The following is a 9,202-nucleotide window of genomic DNA, read 5'->3' as shown; positions in this document are numbered from 1 at the left end:
AAACTTGTGGTAAACAATAAGTCACAATTCTCACAGAGGATCAAATTTTCTTTTCAAGTTTACATTATTTCACTAATTCTCGGGTGACAGCATAGAGGTTTTAGATCTTCCCAAAGAAATAAGTAGCTTTATGGAAGCAGCTATTCTAGCTAGAATAGGCTAGTAGAAGGAGATGTTAGTTGATATAGCGTGGAAGAATAAAATAGTAGGTAGAATCGGTGCATACAATAATTATGCTCTAATCTGTTAAAAGTTTATTGTTATTTATTCGATTATGATCTTATAGTTTTGAGTGAATTTTGTTATGGTTCGGACTGACTAGGATTGTAAACGCTACAACCAATCCTACAATATTTGTGTTGATCATGTGGCAAAGCTGCAAATGGGCATTTATTTTACTGATTTTCTTTTGTTTATTAAAAATTTACCTATTAAGTATAAATTACAATAATTGTTCGGTATGAGTTTTTGAAAAGTACTAAATCTATTAAGTTCTTTAAGAAAAGAATGTTCTTATCGCTGAAAATTCAGAGATTTTTGACTCCAAATTGTATTTTTGAGACGCAACTTCCAATTTTTTTTGGATATTTTAAATTATATATAAATATTCTTTGCGGTTCAAAATTTTCTTAAAGTCATTTGTGCACTGTATTTTTTGAATATTTTCATTGCGTTATGTTGTAATCGACTCTTTAAGAAACCAATTTTTGTGGATATTGAGGTATGACCGTGCCTTAATGTACTTATGTGTTATATACACTTATAATCTGTTCTCGATTCCGTTATCAATAAAACTAGCTGATACCCGCAGTGTCGTCCGGGTGCTATAAAGCAGCGTGAATATCCCGTTTGCTATCCCAACAGACATACACACAAACAAACAGACAAAAATTCTATAAAGAACCTTTTGCATTCGGTATTGTTTATAACACACAGCAAGTATTAAGACACTTACAATATTCTATTACTATTTTCGAATGATCATGAATATAAAGCTGAAGAACAAGCAAAAATCAGAAAACATCCGCAAAAAAAACGAAAGTGATAGATTCCCTTCAGCATATGAAAAGACTGAAGTGGAAATGGGATGGTCATGTGGCCAGATGAACCGATGGACGGTGGAGAAAGATGGACACCAATTAGTCTGGACCACGAGGTAAGATAGCCAGAGGACGTCCTTAAGAACGATGGGTTGATGAGATCATAAAAATTGCTGGAGACAACTGGACTCAGAAAGCAAAGTTAAGAATAACCTGGAAATTGTTGGAGGAGGCCTATACTTAGGGGCTTTAACTATGTGAATATTATATGTATTTATTTTTATTTTTTATGTTATATTAGTTAAGGAAATAAAAGGGCTTTATTATCTTCGAAGGGATCTTAAGTAAGAGTTAGAGACCTCAGTAGTTTTAAGTTTAATTGGAAGAATTGAACAATAATTCTATGTAGTATTTAAAAAAACATGTAAATAGAGTGAAAATAATAACTATTTTATGCCGGCAAAATCAATTTCGACCGTCCATGACATTCAATTTTGATCCCAACCTGTCGCCCGTTTATCACTTGAATGTAATATTAATTATTTCCGTTTCCCGTGTGGTCATAAGGCTCAATTCCCCATACGTTGGCTTAATTACTAGAGCAGAAATTAATACATCAATATCGCAGACTAAGGAAAAGCAGACAGAGCTCATTTGTCATCACCCAGTTATAATTTAAATGCGTTATAACTTGATCAACATTGCGTTACTGATTATATGCCTGTGTGATAAAAAACCTCAATGATTTCTCATCTATAATTATATGTAAATTTAATGAAAAATTGTAATGGCAAAATTAAGTCATCCCAATTGTTAGCTGAGATTAATTTCCGTGTACCATCTATAGCCACTAGATCACAAAACTTATTCCACGTCTCTAAAACTAGGACCAATATTGGTAAACGTGCGCCATTTCACAGAATATGTACACTACATAATCTCACGTTGAATAACATTGACATGTTTTCGTGCTCCATTTTTACCTATAAAAGTAACCTTGGAAAATATCAGTTCTAATCAAACTTAAATCTTATTATTTTTGTTTTTTATATTCTAGTTTTACAATTATATAGCTTACTTTTACCAAGTATTACTTACCTTTGCTGCGATTAACTTTTGTTGTAAATTGTACGTGCACACTGCAAGTGTGCCTAGGTAGGTGTCGCTTTTATCTTTAACATCTATGTTCTCAGTGAACGTTCTTGGAACGTTCCAAGGGAACAATTGTAATTATCTTAGTTAGTAATAATTTGAATGTGTATTTAATCTTTTGTTTCTGTTTTTCTCTCCAATAAAGTAAATAAATAAATATATTTTTAAATATTCTTCATCATCTTTGTATCTTTAAAGTTGAACAGCTTTTTCCATTCCATTTTATGCTGCTTACTATAGTGAGTATAGAGTAATATGGCAGAAAATGTCACGCATCGTGTAAGTGAACTTCCGTTATATTAATTTAAGTTTCATATTAAGAAAATTTAAGGTTCAGGAATATATAAATGATAAAAATGTGGATACTGTGAAGGCTGTGAAGGGAGGACAAAAAATGTAATATATATAAAACGAATGTCACAAGCGGGAGGCTTATTTGCACAGGATGCCGGCTAGATTATGGGAAGCAATGGCGACGCCTATTTCTGCCGTGAAGCAGTAATGTTTAAGCATTATTATGTTTCACTCTGAAGGGCGCCGTAGCTAGTGAAATTACTGAGCAAATGAGACTGAACATTATATGTCTCAAGGTGATGAGCGCAATTGTATGGTATGGTATAGGGGCTCCTGTTTCCGCAATTAAACCACTAGCATGGGTCCATTTTGCGTGCAGTAATGGCTGGTTACTCCAACCAGCCCAGCTCCTTCCAGAAGTTCAGAACATTCCTGGGGTGTTCACAGACTTCTTGGAGCGACCTCGTATTGGTTAAGGTTTTTGCCCGTTGGTTGGCCACCCCCGCACATTCCAGGATTACGTGAGCGACTGTTTCGTCTTCGGTCAGACAACCTCTGCACTTAGGACTGTCCGTTACGCCGATTGTGAAAAGGTGTTTGTTTAGTGATGTGTGACCCGTTAGGATGCCCACCTTTATAAGGATGTCATGTCTGTTGAGGCTCATAAGTCTACGTGTCAGTTTGGGCGATAGTGCAGGTATCGCCACCTTCGACTGTCTACAGCTTGAGACATTCATCCATCGGGTGTTGTGTAGGTCGTTGGTGAGAGAGCGTATCCATGAGTGCATTTGGCTGAAGGGCAGTGGCAAAAGTGGCAATGGACCAGACACTATATTTGCCGATGCCCGCCTTGCAAGCTCATCCGCTGCATCATTACCCAACGAACCACTATGTCCCTTGATCCATTGCAGAGTTACCTGGTTATAAAAGGCAACTTGCTCCAGGGTTTGGTGACATTCGTGTATTAGTGCTTAGTTGTGTGTGGTACCCTTCAGCGCTGTTAGTACCGCCATACTGTCAGAAAGAAATCTGATGTTGTGACCATGTACCTTTCTTCTTAATATAGCGCTGGCGGCTTCCTTGATGGCTACGCACTCACATTGGAAGATGGAGCTGTGTGTGCCCAAGGGTATGGAAATGTGTATGTTTAGTTCCTGTGAGAATATGCCGGCACCAGTTCCAGTAGCCATTTTCGAGCCGTCTGTGTAAATTCTTAATTCGTTTACACCTGACTGGTCAGCATCTTTCTCATATAGCTGTATGTGATAGTTTTTATGGAAGGTATTTGTTTTAGGTATCTTATCACATGGTGCCTCACAGAGTGGATAATCCTATGTTACCCTATTCCAGAGCTTATCTGTTAGGCCGTCTTCATTCTTCCATACACCCAACAGCTTTAGACGTAGAGTCGCCATTGTCGCTTCTTGTTGAAAGTGTATGTAGAGTGGTGTTAGCCCTAGAATAGTTTCAAGGGCCGAGGAAGGCGTGGTGCGCATGCATCCTGTTATGGCTGTGCAGGCCAGCCGCTGGAAACGCTGCAGCTTGGTTTGTACTGTCACAAGCTCTGTCCTGGGCCACCACGCTATTGCTCCGTAGGAGATAATTGGTCTGATGACTGCTGTATAGAGCCATCTGCTTATCTTTGGAGCAAGACCCCAGGTTCTGCCTATGAGTCTTCTGCACTGCCAAAAGATGATGCATGCTTTTTCCAGCTTGTTTTCAAGGTGTTTGTTCCAAAGCAACTTACTATCCAGTATAACCCCCAGGTATTTAACTTCTTTAGTAAGGCTTAGTTCGGTGTTGAACAGCTTTGGTAATGTTAGATTACCAAGGCTGCGTTTGTTAGTGAATAGTATTAGTTCCGTCTTTGACGGATTAGCTGTGAGTTTGTGTTGCGTGCACCATTCTTCCAAAATCTTAAAAGCAGATCTCATGAGGCTACATAAGACGCTCTCGACTGGTCCTGTTATTAGAATGGCGAGGTCGTCAGCATAGCCCACCGTGTACAGTTTCTTTTTGTTTAGCCTTGTGATGAGCTACCACAAGGTTCCAGAGCAGCGGCGAGAGTACCCCTCCTTGTGGGCAGCCCGTTGCCACCACACATCTAGTACTGGTGTTCACAGTGAATCGTATCGCCCTATGCCTCAACATGCTGCCTATCCACCCGGCAATTGTAGGATCTACATCATGAGCGGCTAGCGCTCGGCCTTCGATATCAATAAAAGCACCTAAGGTTGATTGTTTACGTGATAATCCTTTCATTGCGAGAGATGTTACGCAATAGAGTGCGGATTCGGTTGATCTGCCCTGAGTATAGGCGTGTTGGTTGTCATGTAGGTGTTTTTGTATGAGGGCATTTTCCCTAATATCCCTATCGCAGAGTCTCTCTAGAGTCTTGAACAAAAATGATGTGAGACTGATTGGCCTGTACGATTTGGGATTTGTGTAATCACTTTTGCCGGGCTTAGGGATAAATACCACTTTTACCTCCCTCCACTGGAGCGGTATGTATTTGTAAGGCCAGGCATGCCCTATAGATAGCAGTTAAATGCGCTGCTAGCGGCCCCATACCGCTCCATTGTAGCAGTCCTGAGAAGATCCCGTCCAGGCCTCCTGATTTAAATGGAAGAAAGCTGTTAATTGCCCACATTACCTTGTCTTTGTCTACCACCCTGTGAGCTGTGGTCCAATCCGTTTGATCCTGTGTGTTGCTCTGCGACGCCACTTCCTCCCAGGTCTGGTTGTTGGTGATGCGGCATCCAGGGAAGTGAGTTTGCAGGAGTAGTTCGCAGGTCTCGGGGTCGGATTTGGTGTATGTGCCGTCAGATTTTTTCAAGCAACCTAGATTACGCTCTGGGTCACGTGAAAGGATGTTTTTTACTTTAGCCGCTTGGTTTGTGGATTCAATGTTAGTACAGAAGCGTCTCCAGCTTTCTCTCTTCCTTTCGCGGATGCGCCTCTTGAAACGATATTGGGCCTGTTTGTATGCATCCCAGTCGTCCCCCACCACACACTTTTGTCGATTGAGTTGGGCTTTGTTGAAGTAAGAGGACACGTCTGTTCATAGCTGTTGATAAGTGTTTGAGTTATGTTAGTTACATGAGTTTCTATGCCTGCGGTACCGTTATAATCGTCTGGTAGGGAAATGGCCATAAGCTCATTTCTCACCAATCTGTCGTATTTGGTGCGGTCCGTTTTACGCGGGTTCCGCCTTGGCAGGGCAGGTTTGATGTTTAAGCGAAGGTTGAACCTAATTCATCTGTGATCCGAGCATGAAGGTTCGTCTGACACGTGCCAGTCATTGACGAGAGAAGAGACATGGTCGGTTCCCAGTGTTAGGTCGATTATAGTTTGGGCTCGCGCTGTAGCGTAGGTAGGCTCGGAGCCCCTGTTAAGTATATTAAGGTTAGTTGAGAAAAGGTATGTAAGTAAGTCCTCACCTCTTTTATTGGTATTTTGGCTGCCCCAGATGGTGTGATGTGCCTTGGAGTCAGCGGAGATGATTAGTTCCAGCCTCTCTGTCTCGCAGTAGCTGACTAGCGCGGTGAGCTCCGGTGTTGGTACCTCCTCTTCCCCCGGCAAATAGACCGACGCTATGACCACGTCTGATAGGCCTAGGCGGTCATCTGCCTGGAGCTTCACAGCGGTTAGATCTCTGGAACATAGCTCATTTATAATGGTGGTCGTTACATGTCTAGGAGTATAAATACATGAACGTGGTTTACCTTCGGTAGCAGTTAAAAGTTTGCCTCCGATGTTGTTGAGACCACATATATTGCCTTTCCTAATCCACTTGTAGCGCAATTGTAGTACCGCACAGAATTATTGGGTTTTTTAAGAATCCTGAGCGGCATTGCATTGCTATGGGCAGGGCGTACCAATTGCCATCAATTGAACGTCCGGCACGTCTCATCACTTACTGTTATAAAAAAAGTGTGTGTGTACTTATGTATACACGCAAGAAGTTATACTTCTTTGGCCTAACGAAGCAAAAATCATTACAATGATTTATTCCTCTTGCTATTCTACGTTTTTAGAAAGAACAATTTTGTAAAAATCTTGCAAAGATGGCTTTGATAATTAATTATTAAATAATGAATACGGCTGTATGGGCTTGAACCCTTTGCCTGTTCTAATAATAAACGTCAGAATTTTTTTGGAACCAACTTCAACCTGTTACATTTATGTTACAGTGATGCACGCGCATCTTCAGATTTCACTCTCATAATTTTTTAATGACGCGTCCTATGAAGTATAACTTCAAAAAATATAAAATAAATAACAGTAAATATTCTAATATTATGTAGCGGGAGTGGCCACGTATTACGCGATAGAGGCTCTTAATAGTGAAAAAAAAAATCAGAAAACATTCTACAAATTCCGGTTTAATTATGTATCTTGGGTGACTTATAAATCGTGTTTCGATTGTGGTACTGTCCCACACATAGGCACATAAGTGAATTTGCTAGATACTGCCATAACCATAATGTTAACACCAGGATCAAACATAAACTTATAATTCCATACTACTCGGCTAAGTCAAGTTTGTCTTTTGTGGGGAGTTGTATATGCTTTTACAAGAAGATCCCAGATAATTTTAAAGACAATTGCATCACAAACTTCAAAAGAATTGTTAAAAAACGTTTGTGTGGTAAAGTTTACTACGAGGGGCACACTGAAATGATCGGGAATAAGAAAAACCACATGCACAGTATAGGTAAATTGTATTTTATTATTGTTTTAAGTATTCTCCGTTCAACTCAATGCACTTTTCCATTCGTGCAGACCAATCATTAATACAGTAATTCCAGTCTGAAGTTGATGTTGACAAAATGGCTGATTTGTACACTTCCACAGCTGCTTCGGGGTCTTCAAACCGTTGACCGCGTAGTAAATCTTTCATTCTAGCGAATGTAAAGAAATCGTTTGGGCTCAGGTCAGGACTGTTCGGTGGATGGCCCATCAGCTCAACGTTTTCCTGCTTCAAAAAATAATTTGTATTCCGAGCCGTAGGGGAGCTCGCATTTTCGTGATGTAAGATGATGCGACCTTTCGGGTTATTTTTTCGGAGTTCGGCTATCATTACTGGCAAACAAACCGTGATATACCACTCAGCGGTAACCTTTCTGTGATTCTGTAAAGGAATTGTAGCAACTTGCCCCTTTTTCGAGACAAACGTAGCGACCATTTTCTTTGACACGCTGCGGGAGCGAACCACTTTCGTTGGTAAGACCTCGTCTTCGAAGACCCAAACTTCTGACTGATGTTTTCTTTCAGGTTCGTATGAATAAATCCATGATTCGTCACTTAAGACGATATTATAAACGGCATTTGACTTCCCTCCGTTGAAGCGTTGCAGAGTATTCCGGCACCAATCTACACGAGCCGCCTTTTGCTCTTCGGACAAATTGTAGGGTACCCATCGGGAAACTAGCTTTCTTACACAAAGTTTGCACTCATTCTGATACTGATAACAGCCTGAATCTGCTCGTATGTCACATGAAGGTCAACTAATAGAATAGTTCGCACAGCTGCGATGTTTTAAGCGTGACCGCTGTTATTGGTCGACCTGCAGAAGAAACAGTGCTGAGCGACACACGACCGCGTCGGAACTCGGCATACCAGCGGTATATTATCGTTTGACCCGGTGCTTCAACATCATAAGTCGAAACAAGTTCACTGAGACATTTATCTTGAGATAAACCGCGACGAAAATTGTGATAAATTATGGTACGAAAATGTTCCCGCGTGAGCTCCATTTCTTTCAACGACGTGTCAACTTTAAACCAACATAGTTTTTGTTTTTGAACTTTTTTTTTAATTGTATGAATGTCATTAAGGTCCTAAGAGGCCAGTATTCAAATTCTAAAAAAGGTTTTATTGTAACCCAATCAGAAATATTCTATTCCCGATCATTTCAGTGTGCCCCTCGTATGACATAAGCGACTTTCTTAATGATACCACAGATTGGGATTTATTGATCTATTAAAAATCAATTTAATTGTGCGATTTTACATTGTAACCATATTTTTTACTAAAAAAAAAAGAAACCCGCTGAGTTTGTCGCGCCCGTTCTTCTCAGATCTGAGGCATACTTTTTGGAATGGGTGGTAGATTTTGACTTCCAATAAGTGATTTCACATCCTATTTTGAATAAAAATATTTGAATTTGAAACGAACACTGGATATATAGTACGATTGCTTCTAAAATTCCCGACCATTGTTAATGTTTACGATAATTCGAATGCCTTTATTGAATTACCGTAATCGCTTTACAATTTGCAAAACATCATAATAATGAAAGTCGAACTAATAAAATTTTGTTATTATAACTTATAACTTGTATATTTTTAGATAATTACTCGTAAAAGTAACTAGTATGAAATTTATTATTAAAACTGACGTTATTATGTCTAAAAACTTATTTAAATTTGTATATTTTCAATCATTATAATCTTTTAAGTGCTTTTTGATATAAATATATTCACCGTGGCTTTAGTTTTCTTCGCTATTATATTTTATTTATAAGAATATGTTACAAAGTTATTTTTTGAAGTGAAATGTTTAGGCGCACTGAGCACTTTATTTTGTGGTTATTTAATGAGAATGAGTAGTCACGGTCGGCTCTGTAACAATAATAAGAATAATAATATGTTTCTAAATTATGATATTAAGTATTTACATGCAATACACGGTGCAAAGATAGCTAAACTAGT

This window comes from Leptidea sinapis, chromosome 47 (genome assembly GCF_905404315.1).
Source record: "Leptidea sinapis chromosome 47, ilLepSina1.1, whole genome shotgun sequence".
In the NCBI taxonomy this organism is placed as follows: domain Eukaryota; kingdom Metazoa; phylum Arthropoda; class Insecta; order Lepidoptera; family Pieridae; genus Leptidea; species Leptidea sinapis.
Note: the sequence above shows the minus strand (reverse complement) of the source record.